Source organism: Bufo bufo, chromosome 6, assembly GCF_905171765.1.
Source record: "Bufo bufo chromosome 6, aBufBuf1.1, whole genome shotgun sequence".
Lineage (NCBI taxonomy): Eukaryota > Metazoa > Chordata > Amphibia > Anura > Bufonidae > Bufo > Bufo bufo.
Window position 1 is genome coordinate 171,863,552 of NC_053394.1, and position 17,855 is coordinate 171,881,406.

The window sequence follows — 17,855 nt, forward strand, 5'->3', positions numbered from 1 at the left end:
TGCGGAAAGCGCACAGGTGGCACCTGAAAACCAAGCCCATCAGTCTGTCACATCACCCCCAAGCATATCAGGGAAACGGTCTGAGCCACAAGTTATGCAGCAGTCTCTTCTTCTGTTTGAAGACTCTGCTTCCAGGGTTTCCCAGGGGCGTCCACCTAGCCCTTCCCCAGTGGAGGAAGACATACCATGCACTGACGCACAACCACTTATGTCTCCAGATGAAGAGGACATGGGAATACCACCACAGCAGAGTCACCGACTCTCTGATGAAGACGAAACACAGGTGCCCACTGCCGCGTCTTTTTGCAGTGTGCAGACTGAACAGGAGGAGGTCAGGGAGGGAAGACTGGGTGGAAGACGATGCAGAGGACGATGAGGTCTTAGACCCCACATGGACTGAAGGTCGTGGCGATGACTTTCACAGTTCAGAGGAAGAGGTAGTGGTGAGACCGAGACAACAGCGAAGCCAAAGAGGGAGCAGGGGGCCAAAGCAGACGAGCCGCCGCCCCCAGAGTTCGCCTGCTACTGGACATCGCCAACAGGGACCCAGCCCCACAAAGGCAGCTTCAAAGAGTTCCCTGGCATGGCACTTCTTTAAACAATGTCCTACCGACAAGACCCGAGTGACTTGCACGCTCTGCCATCAGAGCCTGAGGCGAGGCATTAACGTTCTGAACCTCAGCACAACCTGCATGACCAGGCATCTACATGCAAAGCATGAACTGCAGTGGGGTACACACCTTAAAAACCAGGCACTCGCTGAGGCTCCCCCTGCTCCCTCTACCGCTGCTGCCTCGGCTTCCGCCTCGAGAGGAATGTTGCCACCTGCCGAGCAGCAAACAGAGGATGTGCCACCGACACCACCACCACCGCCACCGTCAACTAGCGTCTCCACTATATCACACAGCAGCGTTCAGCTCTCAATATCTCAAACCTTAGAGAGGAAGCGCAAATTCCCCCCGAGTCACCCTCGAGCCCTTGGCCTGAACGCCAGCATTTCTAAACTGCTGGCCTTTGAAATGCTGTCATTCCGGCTGGTGGACACAGACAGCTTCAAAAAGCTGATGGCCATGGCTGTCCCGCAGTATGTGGTTCCCAGCCGCCACTACTTCTCCAAGACAGCCGTGCCTTCCCTGCACATGCAAGTGTCCGATAAAATCAAGTGTGCACTGCGCAACGCCATTTGTGGCAAGGTCCACCTAACCACAGATACGTGGACCAGTAAGCACGGCCAGGGACGCTATATCTCACTAACTGCACACTGGATGAATGTAGTGGCGGCTGGGCCCCCGGCGGACAGTTCCTTGGCGCACGTCCTTCCGCCCCCTAGGATCGCAGGGCATCATTCTCTGCCTCCTGTAGCCTCCTCCTCCTACTCGGCTTCCTCCTCCACTGCTTCCACCAGCTCATCCGGTCAGCCACACACCTTCACCACCAACTTCAGCACAGCCCGGGGTAAACGTCAGCAGGCCATTCTGAAACTCATATGTTTGGGGGACAGGCCCCACACCGCACAGGAGTTGTGGCGGGGTATTGAACAACAGACCGAAGAGTGGTTTCTGCCGGTGGGCCTCAAGCCAGGCCTGGTGGTATGCGATAATGGGCGAAATCTCGTGGCAGCTCTGGGACTAGCCGGTTTGACGCACATCCCTTGCCTGGCGCATGTGCTGAACTTGGTGGTGCAGAGGTTCATTCACCACTACCCCAACATGTCAGAGCTGCTGCATAAAGTGCGGGCCGTCTGTGCGCGCTTCCGCCGTTCACATCCTGCCGCTGCTCGCCTGTCTGCGCTACAGCGGAACTTCGGCCTTCCCGCTCACCGCCTCATATGCGACGTGCCCACCCGGTGGAACTCCACCTTGCACATGCTGGAGAGACTGTGCGAGCAGCAGCAGGCCATAGTGGAGTCTCAGCTGCAGCACGCTCGCGTCAGTCGTACTGCCAAACAGCACCACTTCACCACCAATGATTGGGCCTCCATGCGAGACCTGTGTGCCCTGCTGCGCTGTTTCGAGTACTCCACCAACATGGCCAGTGGCGATGACACTGTTATCAGCGTTACAATACCACTTCTATGTCTCCTTGAGAAAACACTTAGGGCAATGATGTTAGAGGAGGTGGCCCAGGTGGAGGAGGATGAGGGCTCGTTTCTAACACTTTCGGGCCAGTCTGTTCGAAGTGGCTCAGAGGGAGGTTTGTTTAAGCAGCAGAGGACAGGTTCACAAGTCGCCAGCCAAGGCACTGTACTGGAGGACGAGGAGGATGAGGAGGAGGAGGTGGAGGGGGACGAGGATGACGCAAGTTCACAGCGGGGTGGCAGCCCAGGCCCATCACTGGTGCGTGGCTGGGGGGATACGGTGGACGATGACGATACGCCTCCCACAGAGGACAGCTTGTCCTTACCCATGGGTAGCCTGGCCCACATGAGCGAATATATGCTCCAATTCCTGCGCAACGACAGCAGAGTTGCCCACGTTTTAACGTGTGCAGACTACTGGGTGGCCACCCTGCTGGATCCCCGGTATAAAGACAATGTGCCCACTTTAATTCCTGAACTGGAGCGCGACCGTAAGATGCGCGAGTACAAGCGCACGCTGATAGAGGCGCTCTTGAGAGCATTCCCACATGTCACAGGGGAACAGGTGGAAGGTGAAGGCAGAGGAGTGGCAAGAGGTCGCCAACGCAGCTGTGTCACGGCCAGCTCATCTGAGGGCAGGGTTAGCATGGCAGAAATGTGGAAAAGTTTTGTCTCCACGCCACAGCTATCTGCACCGACACCTGATACGGAACGTGTTAGCAGGAGGCAGCATTTCACTAACATGGTTGAACAGTATGTCTGCACACCCCTCCACATCCTGACGGATGGTTCGGCCCCATTCAACTACTGGGTTTCGAAATTGTCCACGTGGCCAGAGTTAGCATGTTATGCCTTGGAGGTGCTTTCCTGCCCGGCGGCCAGCGTTTTATCTGAACGCGTATTCAGCACGGCAGGGGGCGTCATTACTGACAAGCGCAGCCGCCTGTCCACAGCCAACGTGGACAAGCTGACCTTCATAAAGATGAACCAGGCATGGATCCCACAGGACCTGTCCCTCCCTTGTGCAGAGTAGTCCTTATTAACTGCCTAAAACATGTCTTGTTGTGCTACGGGCCACTTCTTTATTTGATACAAATTTTATGAAACCCACAGTTGAATGAAACTCTTCTCTGTCTGGGCGCCGGGGCCTAACCAGATGAAAGTGGCCGGTTAAACTAACGGGTGACATGAAGCCATAACCTCTGCCATGCTACCTCTGTCTTCTGTCTGGGTGCTGAGGCCTAAGTCAAATAAAGCGGTCTTCTGCTGTGCTGGGGGATATGAAGCTAATCTCTGACCTCTCTCCTCTGTCTGGGTCCAAAGGCCTAAATCACTGAAAGAGGCCTTCTCCTGTGGTGTGTGATATGATGCCAGAATATGTGCTGTGGGGCCTCTCTCCTCTTCCTGGGTGCAGGGGTCAAATAAACTAAATTGTGGCCTACTCCTGTGGTGGCTGATATGATGCCAGAATATGTGCTGTGGTGCCTCTCTCCTCTTCCTGGGTGCAGGGGTCAAAGTAACTCAATGGTGGCTTCTCCTGTGGTGGCTGATATGATGCCAGAATATGTGCTGTGGGGCCTCTCTCCTCTTCCTGGGTGCAGGGGTCAAAGTAACTCAATGGTGGCTTCTCCTGTGGTGGCTGATATGATGCCAGAATATGTGCTGTGGTGCCTCTCTCCTCTGTCTGGGTCCAAAGGCCTAAATCACTGAAAGAGGCCTTCTCCTGTGGTGTGTGATATGATGCCTGAATATGTGCTGTGGTGCCTCTCTCCTCTTCCTGGGTGCGGGGGTCAAAGTAACTCAATGGTGGCTTCTCCTGTGGTGGCTGATATGACGCCAGAATATGTGCTGTGGGGCCTCTCTCCTCTTCCTGGGTGCAGGGGTCAAAGTAACTCAATGGTGGCTTCTCCTGTGGTGGCTGATATGATGCCAGAATATGTGCTGTGGTGCCTCTCTCCTCTTCCTGGGTGCAGGGGTCAAAGTAACTCAATGGTGGCTTCTCCTGTGGTGGCTGATATGATGCCAGAATATGTGCTGTGGGGCCTCTCTCCTCTTCCTGGGTGCAGGGGTCAAAGTAACTCAATGGTGGCTTCTCCTGTGGTGGCTGATATGATGCCAGAATATGTGCTGTGGTGCCTCTCTCCTCTTCCTGGGTGCGGGGGTCAAAGTAACTCAATGGTGGCTTCTCCTGTGGTGGCTGATATGATGCCAGAATATGTGCTGTGGTGCCTCTCTCCTCTTCCTGGGTGCGGGGGTCAAAGTAACTCAATGGTGGCTTCTCCTGTGGTGGCTGATATGATGCCAGAATATGTGCTGTGGTGCCTCTCTCCTCTTCCTGGGTGCAGGGGTCAAAGTAACTAAATGGTGGCTTCTCCTGTGGTGGTTGATATGATGCCTGATTCTCTGCTGTGAAACCTCTCTCCTCCATCTGGGTGTAGGGGTCAAAGTCTTTCAAAGTCGCCTTCTCCTGTGCTGATTGATATAAAGCTGATGGTTGTGCCATCTGACATGGTTGCCAGGGTCTGATTCAATGGGGGCCTACTCCTGTGGTGGGTGATCTAAATGCCTGATTCTCTGCTGTGAAACCTCTCTCCTCCGTCTGGGTGTAGGGGTCAAAGTCTTTCAAAGTCGCCTTCTCCTGTGCTGATTGATATGAAGCTGATGGTTGTGCCATCTGACATGGTTGCCGGGGTCCCATTAAATTGTGGCCTACTCCTGTGGTGGTTGATATGATGCCTGATTCTCTGATGTGGAACCTCTCTCCTCTGTTTGGGTGAAGGGGTCAAAGTAACTAAATGGTGGCTTCTCCTGTGGTCGCTGATATGATGCCAGAATATGTGCTGTGGGGCCTCTCTCCTCTTCCTGGGTGCAGGGGTCAAAGTAACTCAATGGTGGCTTCTCCTGTGGTGGCTGATATGATGCCAGAATATGTGCTGTGGTGCCTCTCTCCTCTTCCTGGGTGCGGGGGTCAAAGTAACTCAATGGTGGCTTCTCCTGTGGTGGCTGATATGATGCCAGAATATGTGCTGTGGTGCCTCTCTCCTCTTCCTGGGTGCGGGGGTCAAAGTAACTCAATGGTGGCTTCTCCTGTGGTGGCTGATATGATGCCAGAATATGTGCTGTGGTGCCTCTCTCCTCTTCCTGGGTGCAGGGGTCAAAGTAACTAAATGGTGGCTTCTCCTGTGGTGGTTGATATGATGCCTGATTCTCTGCTGTGAAACCTCTCTCCTCCATCTGGGTGTAGGGGTCAAAGTCTTTCAAAGTCGCCTTCTCCTGTGCTGATTGATATAAAGCTGATGGTTGTGCCATCTGACATGGTTGCCAGGGTCTGATTCAATGGGGGCCTACTCCTGTGGTGGGTGATCTAAATGCCTGATTCTCTGCTGTGAAACCTCTCTCCTCCGTCTGGGTGTAGGGGTCAAAGTCTTTCAAAGTCGCCTTCTCCTGTGCTGATTGATATGAAGCTGATGGTTGTGCCATCTGACATGGTTGCCGGGGTCCCATTAAATTGGGGCCTACTCCTGTGGTGGGTTATCTAAATGCCTGATTCTCTGCTTTGAAACCTCTCTCCTCCGTCCGGGTGTAGGGGTCAAAGTCTGTCAAAGTCGCCTTCTCCTGTGCTGATTGATATAAAGCTTATGCTTGTGCCATCTGACATGGTTGCCGGGGTCTGATTCAATGGTGGCCTACTCCTGTGGTGGGTGATCTAAATGCCTGATTCTCTGCTGTGTAACCTCTCTCCTCCGTCTGGGTGTAGGGGTCAAAGTAACTAAATGGTGGCCTACTCCTGTGGTGGGTGATATGATGCCTGGTTCTCTGCTGTGGGACCTCTCTCCTTTGTCTGGGTGCTGTGGTCAAAATAATAGTAAGTGACCTTCTCCATTGGTGGGTGACTTGAAGCCTGATTCTGTGCTATGGGACCTCACTCCAATTAATATTGTTTAATTTTTATTTATTTTATGTTAACTCATCATTTGCCTATCTACATTTGTTTGCAGGGGATTTAACTACATTTTGCTGCCTTTTGCAGCCCTCTAGCCCTTTCCGGGTGTGTTTTACAGCCTTTTTAGTGCCCAAAAGTTCGGGTCCCCATTGACTTCTATGGGGTTCGGGTTCGGGATGAAGTTCGGGTCGAGTTCGGATCCCGAACCCGAACATTTTTCGAAAGTTCGGCCGAACTCGTCGAACCCGAACATCCAGGTGTTCGCTCAACTCTAGTTCAGAGGCCACGTACCCTGAACTCGAAAAGTTCTGAGGACATAGTTGACTGGCTAACACAGGACACCCAATCTTCTACAGCTTCCGTTTGGAACCTTGACGCACCATCCTCCTCCAGCTCAGCTTCGGGCACCTCTCAAGTTAACACTCGCCCGCCTGCCACCACCACCAACACTAGCACCACAGCTGCTTCACTTGATCTGTCAGAGGAGTTATTTACACATCAGTTGGAAGAAATGAGTGATGCGCAACCTTTATTGCTAGAGGATGTAGATAACAGGGATATGTCTCAGTCAGGCAGCATTACACACATGGACGTACGGTGTGATGATGATGATGTTGTACCCGCTCATGCTTCCTTTGCTGAGTTGTCAGATACAAGTAAAGCGGTTGATGATGACGATGCGTCCGTGGATGTCACGTGGGTGCCCTTTCGAAGAGAAGAAGAACAGGGGGAAAGTTCAGATGGGGAGACAGAGAGGAGGAGGAGGAGACGAGTTGGAAACAGGGGGAGGTCGTCGCAAGGAGCTAGTGGCACAGTCAGACAGCATGCATCGGCACCCGGGGTCAGCCAGACAGCACACCAATCAACGCATGCTGTTGCCACCACCAGAATGCCATCATTGCAGAGATCATCAGTGTGGCATTTTTTTTGTGTGTCTGCCTCTGACAACAGCGATGACATTTGCAACCTGTGCCAAAAGAAACTGAGTCGTGGGAAGTCCAACACCCACCTAGGTACAACTGCTTTGCGAAGGCACATGATCTCAAATCACAAACGCCTATGGGATCAACACATGAGTACAAGCAGCACACAAACTCAAAGCCGCCATCCTCCTCCTGGTCCAGCATCTTCAGCCACGTCAACCACTGCTGTCCTCCTTGCCCCCTCTCAACCATCCGCCACTCCGTCTCTCGCCTTGAGCAGTTCCTGCTCATCTGCCCACAGTCAGGTGTCTGTCAAGGACATGTTTAAGCGTAAGAAGCCAATATCACAAAGTCACCCCCTTGCCTGGCGTCTGACAGCTGTCGGAACTCTTAGCCTGCCAGCTTTTACCATACAAGCTGGTGGAGTCTGAGGCCTTCAAAAAATTTGTAGCTATTGGGACACCGCAGTGGAAGGTACCCGGCCGAAATTTCTTTGCACAAAAGGCAATCCCCAACCTATGGCATGTCTGGCACACAGTGTTGGGGCAAGGGTCCATCTGACCACTGATACCTGGTCTGCAAAGCACAGTCAGGGCAGGTATATCACCTACACTGCACATTGGGTAAACCTGCTGACGGCTGCCAAGCATGTAATGCGTGGCTCTGCAGAAGAGTTGGTGACACCGCCACGACTTGCAGGCAGGCCTGCTGCCCCCTCCTCTACTCCTCCTACTCCATCCTCTTTGATAACCTCCTCGGCTGAGTCCTCTTCTGCTGCTGCATCTTGCTCCACATCAACTGCACCTCCCCAGCTCTCCAGGGGCTATTCCACATCCCGGATACGACAGTGTCACGCCGTCTTGGGGTTGACTTGCCTGAAAGCAGAGAGTCACACCGGACCAGCACTCCTGTCCGCCCTGAACACACAGGTGGATCACTGGCTGACTCCGCACCAACTGGAGATCGGCAAAGTGGTGTGTGACAACGGAAGCAATTTGTTGGCGGCATTGAATTTGGGCAAGTTGACACATGTGCCGTGCATGGCACATGTGTTGAATCTGATTGTACAACGCTTTGTGCATAAGTACCCAGGCTTACAAGACATCCTCAAGCAGGCCAGGAAGGTGTGTGGCCATTTCAGGTGTTCCTACACGGCCATGGCGCACTTTTCAGATATCCAGCGGCGAAACAACATACCAGTGAGGCGCTTGATTTGCGACAGCCCGACACGTTGGAATTCAACACTCCTAATGTTTGACCGCCTGCTCCAACAAGAAAAAGCCGTCAACGAGTATTTGTATGACCGGGGTGCTAGGACAGCCTCTGCGGAGCAGGGAATTTTTTTGCCACGTTACTGGACGCTCATGCGCAATGCCTGTAGGCTCATGCGTCCTTTTGAGGAGGTGACAAACCTAGTCAGTCGCACTGAAGGCACCATCAGCGACATCATCCCATTTGTTTTCTTCCTGGAGCGTGCCCTGCGAAGAGTGCTGGATCAGGCCGTAGATGAGCGTGAAGAGGAAGAGTTATGGTCATCATCACCACCAGAAACAGCCGTATCAGCATCGCTTGCTGGACCTGCGGCAACACTGGAAGAGGAGTGTTAGGAAGAGGAGTCAGAGGAGGAATGTGGCTTTGAGGAGGAGGAGGAAGACCAACCACAGCAGGCATCCCAGGGTGCTCGTTGTCACCTATCTGGTACCCGTGGTGTTGTACGTGGCTGGGGGAAGAACAGACCTTCAGTGAGATCAAAGAGGACGAGGAACGGGACATGATGAGTAGCTCGGCATCCAACCTTGTGCAAATGGGGTCTTTCATGCTGTCGTGCCTGTTGAGGGACCCTCGTATAAAAAGGCTGAAAGAGAACGACCTGTACTGGGTGGCCACGCTACTAGACCCCCGGTATAAGCAGAAAATGGCTGAAATGTTGCCGAATTACTGGAAGTCGGAAAGGATGCAGCAGTTCCAAAATAAATTAAAAAGTATGCTTTACACAGCGTATAAGGGTGATGTCACAGCACAACGGGAATCTAACAGGGGAAGAGGTGAAAGTAATCTTCCTCCTACCACGACCATGCCGGCAAGGACAGGACGCTTTACATACGTGTTGTTGATGGAGGACATGCAGAGCTTTTTAAGTCCTACGCATCGCCACAACCCTTCAGGGTCACCCTCAGAGAACGACTCGACCGACAGGTAGCAGACTACCTCGCCTTAACTGCAGATATCGACACTCTGAGGAGCGATGAACCCCTTGACTACTTGGTGTGCAGGCTTGACCTGTGGCCTGAGCTATCCCAATTTGCGATAGAACTTCTGGCCTGCCCCACTTCAAGTGTCCTGTCAGAAATGACCTTCAGTGCAGCAGGAGGTATTGTCACTAAGAAGAGAAGTCGCCTAGGTCAAAAAAGTCTAGATTACCTCACCTTTATTAAATTAAATAAGGCATGGATCCCGAAGGGACTGACAGTGGGCGATACATTTGACTAAAAAAGGCCTGATGACTTGAGATGAGCTGCCTTGGGCTAAAAATGGTCCACACGCTGCTGTATGTTATCTCTGCATGCCGGATGACTTGCGTGACTTATCTGCCACCAACTAGGGTTCAAGCCGCAATGTTTTAGTGCACTTTCTGCCTGGAAAACATAAATTTTTTTCAACTGTAGCAGCGGCTGCAACAATACCTAATTTTTCTGGCATGTGTACATGCCTAATTTTTCTGGCCTCTGGTGCTGCACTGTGGCTGCAAAAACAAAACAAAAAAAAAAGGCACATACATGTGTCAATTCCCCTTTGTGATCGTTACCTTGTTGTGGTGAAGGGGCTTGCGTATCACAATGAAGCGACCACCTCTATGAGTGTGTTGGCAATGGCAATGTTGGCACACCCCAGATGATAAGGTCGTTGCTTCATTGTGAACAGACCAAAAGCGATCGGCTGGATAATTTTGCATAGAAAAAACATTAATTTTCTTTGTGATCATCTAAGGTGATCATTAAAGCCTACTAGGCCAACAATGGGCCCACACTGCAGAATCATTGTTTTCTGGGTCACTTAACTGTCACTGAACTACCTCAGCACGACCATAGACTTTGAAAACCCCCCATCGCCTGCAATCTCCCAAACGTTCGCACGAGTCATCACTACACCAAGATTGACGGATAGAGGAATAAAATTTGTCATGAGTGTATCAACTATTGACAACTCTTTGCGGTTGTCTAAAATCTATTCCATACACGTCCCTTGATAGGGGACGTAACAGGGATTAAAATGATAGGAATAGTACTACTTAACACAGCACTCATATCTGGTGGCACAGTATATTGCAAGGCGTACGAGCAGTGCCCCAAATTGGAAGTAAGAGGACCGACCAAGCATCTTTTTCCATCTCCCGGTTCCTAAAATCTATTCCATACACCGGCCCCTGATAGGGGACAAAACAGAGATTAAACTGTTAAGAACAGATTTTTTTTAATTAAAAAAAAAGAGGACAGCCTCTGCGGATCTGGGTATTTTTTGGCTGCGTTACTGAACGCTCATGCACAATATCTGTAGGCTCATGCGTCCTTTTGCGGAGGTGACAAACCTGGTCAGTCAAACCCGAGGCAACATCATCGACCTCATCCCATATGCGTTTTTTCTGGAGCGTGCCTTGCGAAGAGTGCTGGATCAGGCCGTAGATGAGCATGAAGAGGAAGAGTTGTGGTCACCATCACCACCAGAAGCAGCCTTGTCGTCGATTGCTGGACCTGCGGCAATGCAGAGAGAGGAGTCTGAAGAAGAGGAGTCAGAGGAGGAAGGTGGCTTTGAGGAGGTGGAAGACCAACCACAGCAGGCGTCCCAGGGGGCTTGTTGTCACCTTTCAGGGACCCTTGGTGTTGTACATGGCTGGGTGGAGGAAGAGACCTTCAATGACATCAGTGAGGACAAGGAACGGGACATGGCTAGCTTGGTATCCAACCTTGTGCAAATGGGGAGTTTGCGGTTGTGCAAATGGACTGTTTGCGGTTGTTTGCGGTGCGTTAAACGGGGAGTTTGGTCTGTCACTGTGAAGCGGTAGTAACCCTTACACTACCTGATCGATACAACATCATACCTGATGTTTTAAAGCACGTTATTCAAAACAATTTAGGAATGTTAGGTGATTTATGCCCTTTATGGATTAAAACCCGACTCTGCGTCAACTACGCAATTTTCCATGGGAGTTTTGCCATGGATCCCCCTCCGGCATGCCACAGTCCCCTTGAAACAACTTTTCCTTCACTATTGTGGCCAGAAAGAGTCCCTGTGGGTTTTTAAATTCGCCTGCCTATTGAAGTCTATGGCGGTTCGCCCGGTTCGCCCATTCGCGAACATTTGCGAAAATTTACGTTCGCCGTTCGCGAACGGAAAATTTTATGTTCGCGACATCTCTACTCATGTGGCATCAGGCGGGTGGCAGCATCTGAGTAGTGGTGAAGCAGGTGGCCAGGAGAAACGGGTCTCTTTTCACAAAGTTTGGACGTGACACCCATTATAATCTAGTCTGATGCATCAGGCAATGGCATGTGAAAATCCTGGCTGATCCACTCATCCTTACAAAGGTCAGTCTCTCTACATTTTGGGTGTAAAGGGGAGTTCTCCCATTCCCCACCACACTAAACACCCACTCTGATGCCACACTACTGGCCGGGCAGGAAAGCTTGTCCAGTGCAAACTCGGCCAGTTGCGGCCACTAATCAAGTTTGGCTGTCCAGTAGTCCAGGGAATCTTCAATGTGGGGTGGCAGAGTCCAGTCCAAGTATGCCACCACCTACTGATTCAGGTTCTGCTCCATGTCTTGCTGCTTGGGTGGTTTCTTCACTAGGTGGGTGAAGAAAAGTGCTCATGTTCCACTGCCCCCACCCCCCTCCAGCAGCCATGTCAGTGGAACATTACCAAAGAAGGCCCCCCGCTCAGACCTTCGTGAGGATGGGTGATGACGCACATAGGCAGCGGCCAACTGACTACATAGGATGTCTTGATAGTAGTTCAGTGTATCCTCCCTCTCAGAGCGTGGAAAAAAGGCCCCCATTTTGGACCGGTAGCGAGGGTCTAATATGGTAGAGAGCCAGTAGTCAATCTGTTACTACGTAAGCAACTGAGAATGCATCTCCTGTCACTTGTGCAGAAAAACCATCCATTTCTGTATACATTGCTTGTGCGTGAAGATCCTCCTCGTCCAGTTCAGCTGCCACAGGGCTCATGTGGCCATGAGATGTAGGCGCCATGTCTCCTGGCCCCTTGCCAGCCAGATTTAGCAGCATCTGTTCCAGGACATAAAGCAGCGGAATAACATTGTTCATGCCGTAGTCCTGGCGACTGACAAATAAAGTGGCCTCCTTAAAGGGCCTGAGCAAATGGCAGGTGTCTCGCATGAGCTGCCACTGGCTAACATCAAAGTTACACAGGGGAGTGCTCCTGTCTGCCTGCATCATCAAGAAATCGTTTACGGCCTTCCTCAGCTCATATAGTCGGTCCAACATGTGGAGGGTAGAGTTCCAAAGCGTGTAAATGTCACATATGAAGCGATGTTAGGGAACGCCTTTCTGCCTTTGCAGCTCAAGAAGGGTGTGCTTTGCATTGTAAGAGTGGCTGAAGGGCATGCACAGTTTCCTGGCCATTTTCAGGATGTCTTGCAGATGAGTGAAAGACTTCAGGAACCGCTTTACAACCAGATTAAACACATGCGCCATGCAGGGTGCAAGGCTCAGGCCTCCTTGACACAGCGCCTACACGATGTTATTCCCGTTGTCGGTGACCATGGTTCCGATTTTCAGTTGGCGAGGAGACAGCCAGGATTCAATTTCTTGATGGAGGACGCGGAGCAGTTCCTCCCCTGTGTGACTTTGTTCGCCCAGGCAAACTAGGTTCAGAATGTCACTTGCGATGAAGTAGAAGACCGAGTCAACCAATCAAGGACAGCTGTGTTGCTGTTCAAAACACGACCGCTAGATGACATTGGCAGCTCTGGCCTGTTGCTGCGACTGCTGCTGCAACCCCTCTTCTTCTGCTGCTACTTCTGCCAGCTCCAGAAACATTTTGGCCACTGCCTGTCACCTGTCTGTATGACATACTGTAAATTAAAAGAAACTGCAAGTGTAAAAGTGCAATAGTATCTGGCCACAATTTCATTCCAGAAGCAAGGGTGAATGGAAGTATTTATATATCAACTAAATACACCCCAAAACTGGTTGTATCAGACCGAAATTTCACCCCAGAAGCACGGATGAATAAAAGTACTTTAATATCAACTAAATACACCCCAAAACTGGTTGTATCAGACTGCACTTTCACTACAGAAGCAAGGGTGAATGAAAGTACTTATGTATCAACCAAATACACTGCAAAACTGTTTGTATCAGACTGCAATTTCACCCCAGAAGCAAGGATGAATGGAAGTACTTATATTTGTGGTCATGGCTACGGCAAAGAGATATCCGAAGAACCCTAGGGAGAGAAACAACGGGAACAACCTAACCCAGCTAGGAGTGTCTTAGCTAACCTGACTAAATGGCTTGTTGTGTGCCCTAAGCCATGATCATGGGTAGGCCTATAAGTGGGCATACCCTGTGGAAATGAGAAGATAAGGGAGGGAGGGTGGGGCACCTGAGAACCCACGCCAGTGAGTGAGGCAGTGGCTCGTATATATAAGAGCCTCCGCCCCTCCCACAAATGCAGGCTGACTAATCAGCCTTACCAACATAAAATAAATACACCCCAAAGGATAAATGGAAGTACTTATAAATCAACTAAATACACCCCAAAACTGGTTGTATCAGACCGCAGTTTCATCCCCAACAAAAGAAGCAATGATTACTGAAATTACAGATGTATCATAGAATGTAAACAACCTAAAATCTTTGGATCCCCAATTAGTGCAGCAAGGTGTAATGGAATAGCTCCTATTACCCAGGCTTTATACTCTTCTATTGATCCCTGCTCTCTCCCTATAGTGTGGATAATGCCTCCCTACTATATCCCTACACTATGAATAATCTTTCCCTGAACTGCAATTTGTGAATAAATTGTTTTCTAAACACTGTCCCTATTGTCTGTCATGTCTCTCACTGGAAAATGGCGGAGACCGACAGGCTGAGGCTTTTTATAGGGCTGTGAAATCACAGGGGCTGGCTAGCTGCTGATTGGCTGGCTGCATGCATGGCATTGTGGGTGATCCCTTGTTCCCGGGCTTCTTACTTCCCCGTTCTAACATGTGCAGCAGCTATTTTAGAAAAAATGTGATTCGTTACCATGAAGTGCAAAAAAAAATTGACTTTGGAACGAATTCAATTTTTGGGATTTTTTCGCATCGAATTCCACTTCGTCAACTTCGATTTACTCATCTCTAATATATGCCTAGTGAAAACACCCCTGTACCTATCACTACATGTCTCGTATAATTAATAAAGACAAAAGGAGATGTGGTTCGTTTAAATGTTTAATCACAACCTGTCTCGGGACCTTACTGACCCTGCACATTGAAAATTAAGTTCTTCTACATGTTTCACCCAACGAGTTAGTCAGCTCATCAGGGAGATTCTTGTGCAGAATGGCGGCATGGGCAGATTTAGACATGGCAGTGGCTCCGGACAAGCACAATGCACAGTGTTTTAAATCCTAAGAACACCCATTCACAAAGTGCGTCCCGCACCTCAGCCAGTGAGCTTCTTAAGGTGACTTTAGCCTCTCCTGGCCCTCATCCATTGGCTACAATCTGGTGAGCCTCCAGGGGGTGTGTTGTATATAAAATAGGAGACTTAGTTGCACAGCTCCTGGCTGTATACAATAAATGGGATACTAATTACATTAGCTGTTATTATCCTGTTCATTTCAAAGCAATGAATATTGTCATTTTAGTGGGGAATAGGAGGTATTTTCTAACTGCACTAACATATGCATTACATTTAAATATAGATATAGTGATTAGAATTAGTTCATGTAATGTCCCATTCATACCAATCAATGGTAGTCTTACATTAAGCGACTGTAGCTAATATAGTGATTTAGTCCCTTGTATGTTGTATGATTGTAATTTATGGATCCAATTGCTTTCGACCTGAAGACTAGAACCTTGTCACGTTCTAGGGGCCCAAGGCTGACCTCCGGGACATCATGCAAACAGGACACAGACAAGATTCAGACCAGGGACAAACAGAGTACTTTATTACACATGTAATAAATGAACTTGCCAGTAACATGCAGGTTAGGCAATTGTGGTAGAATTACCACAGAACCAAGTGCACCAGCAGACCAGAGGCAAAACCCAGGAGGGCGAAGAGCCAGTGAGCCCCGTTCTTCACAGAGCCCCTGGTGGTGGGGATGAACTAGGCCGAGGGCTCACTGGTCACACCTCCGAGAAGGTCCTGGTACACTTGGCCGCTACCCGCAAAGAACCACAGACAACAGGACTGGAACCCAAACAAACTCAGGACATGGATCAGACAACAAAACATATGGTACCCAGCACAGAAGCAGATGCCTGGACCCCATGCGGAATGGAAGCATGGCGGTCACAGGCAGAGCTGCACACAGACTAGAGATCCTCCCTCTGGACCACCCAGGAGCCCTCTCACGAAGAAAGGACAAACAAGGAACAGAAGCAGTAAGGCACTGCAGGTGTCACGGCTGAGGATGGGGAAAACCCTCAGCCGTGCGATGCCAGAAGATGGATGATCGATGCAAGGCCAGGATAGGAATCAGGGAGCAGGTCACCTCCTATCAATCCCTAATTCTGACCCTGTCTCCTAGCCGTATGAGCCGACCCTGATAGTGGGAGGGCTCATACTCCGGAACCTAATATTCCTACTCGCCCTCAGGGTGGCCCTGGACTAGGAGAAGGGTAAGACTACCTGTTCCTCCAGGATACGGACGAACAGGAGTCTCACTGGCCAAGCTATAAAGAAAGGGGAAACATAAACAGACATATGGCAATGGCAGGTAAGTGAAACAAGAACCACACCTACCTGCCACAGACACACAGCCTGGAACCCATGTGCAAGTGCTGCTGTCCACAACAACACAAGGGACACAGCACACACCACACATCACACGGGAACCCAGGAAACCATAAGCTGCAATAAATAAAGAGACCAAACACACACCTTCATAACACCATGTAACATAAGCTTATGACCACAAGGGTGGCCCTCACTGGCAGATGGTATATAAACCAGGAGGATGACTCTAGCTAACCATGGCTGAAGTACCCCTCAGACTTCTGCTCTCAACTGAGGCTAAATAGCCCATGTAGACACACCCACACAGACACACCCAGTGCACACACACACTAGGAAGGGAATTAACCCTTCCCACACCAGGGAAGGGAAGACAGCCACTTAAAAGGGGACGTGCACCCATACAAAAACCTCGTGCACAACAAACAAACACAAGGCACACCTAATAGACAGGTTGCCAGGTGCAACCGCATGCAATGACAGCGAGCAGCCTAGCAACCAGCTCCAACTGCTCTACTGCCACATACCTAATGTTGCCAGTGGCAACCACAGGTGAGACAACATACTTCAGCCCTCACCTGTGATTGACAACAACCCCAGACCACAGGCAACTGCATGCGGTTCAGGAGTCACGGCCATTACCATGGTCGTGACAGCAGGACAGACAAGGAACAGACTAGATCAGAAGCAGTAGGCACTGCCAGGCAAGACATGGAACAGTCAAGGATCAGAAGCAGTTTAGCACTGCCAAGCTATCAGGCGCAGTTAGAGCATTGCTAGGCTAAACATGGAACAAAGAGAATCCAGACACAGAACAGGTACAGAAAATCAGGCAAGACAGGGAAAAGGATAACAACATCATCAATGCTTTACCAGGCGACACCACATAGGAGTCAAAACGTTGCACGGTTGGGGAATAAAACACTGCATATTGTGAAGACATTGAGTGCAGCGATCTTCTCTCCATTCTCAAACCCCCTGGGTCAGCATCAAGGGGCTACACCTAGCAAGGCAAAAGACAGACTGACCACAAGCCCCACAGCTGACAGATGGATATAGCTGCGATAACGAGGGCACCTGATAAGTCACACATTATCTGCAATATATCCTAGTAACATTTTGCAGAGCCTTTGAAGAACCTGGTCGCACTTCTTCTGCCTCATCCTTATTGCAACTTTGTCAGGGGAATCCTTCTATCGGTCAATACGCAATGCAGAAGAGAAAAAACAAATCAATTCTGGACTAATCAAATATGCTCCAATTAGCCCAAAAATTGGTATATAACACCTCCCAGTCTCCTCACGTAAAAACCTCATCTAATAAACATGAGCCTAGAAGAGATACCATCCCCAACCAATATTCAACTGAAAGTGAGAAATACAATTTAGTGTCCCACCCAGAATTACATTTCAGTAAGAGAAATTTAAATCTCTCTGAAAATTGTTTTATCTGCCGCAATGTGAACAGACAATGCCGGGAATCAGCCAGACACAAACCGTAGAAGTTTGTGTCTGTCCAATTGTCTGCCGGATCTCATTATAGTGAATAGCACCGGAGGACATTCCTTCTGCATCCAACAGTGCCAGATGCGGTGAATTACAGCAGGCTGTTCTCTGATGCAACAGCCTGCTGGAATTTACACCACTGTGAAACTAGCCTTAGCTGACTGGCCTTGGGGAGTACACTTTGTGGTGCTCTTTATCATTAGGGAGACCCAAAAATATTAATTTAGTGACTTCAATATATTCCTTAGTGTGATACAAATATTGGATTACTGGCATGGGGAGAACATACCCCCCCCCCCCCTCCCCCCCATACTTAACCTCTCATCTTCTTTTGTGTAAATTATCATCCCTACTAAAATGTACACTGGAGTGCAATTATATGGTTTCTGATCTATATGTGCATTCAATCCTGACAGGGATCTCTCATTTATG

At 49.9% G+C, this 17,855-nt stretch overlaps 1 pseudogene; it reads right to left on the minus strand.

Moving 5' to 3' along the window:
• Window positions 1-10,258: 10,258 nt before the first annotated feature.
• On the minus strand, window positions 10,259-10,434 carry LOC121006662 (annotated as a pseudogene).
• Between the last annotated feature and the right edge of the window lie 7,421 nt (window positions 10,435-17,855).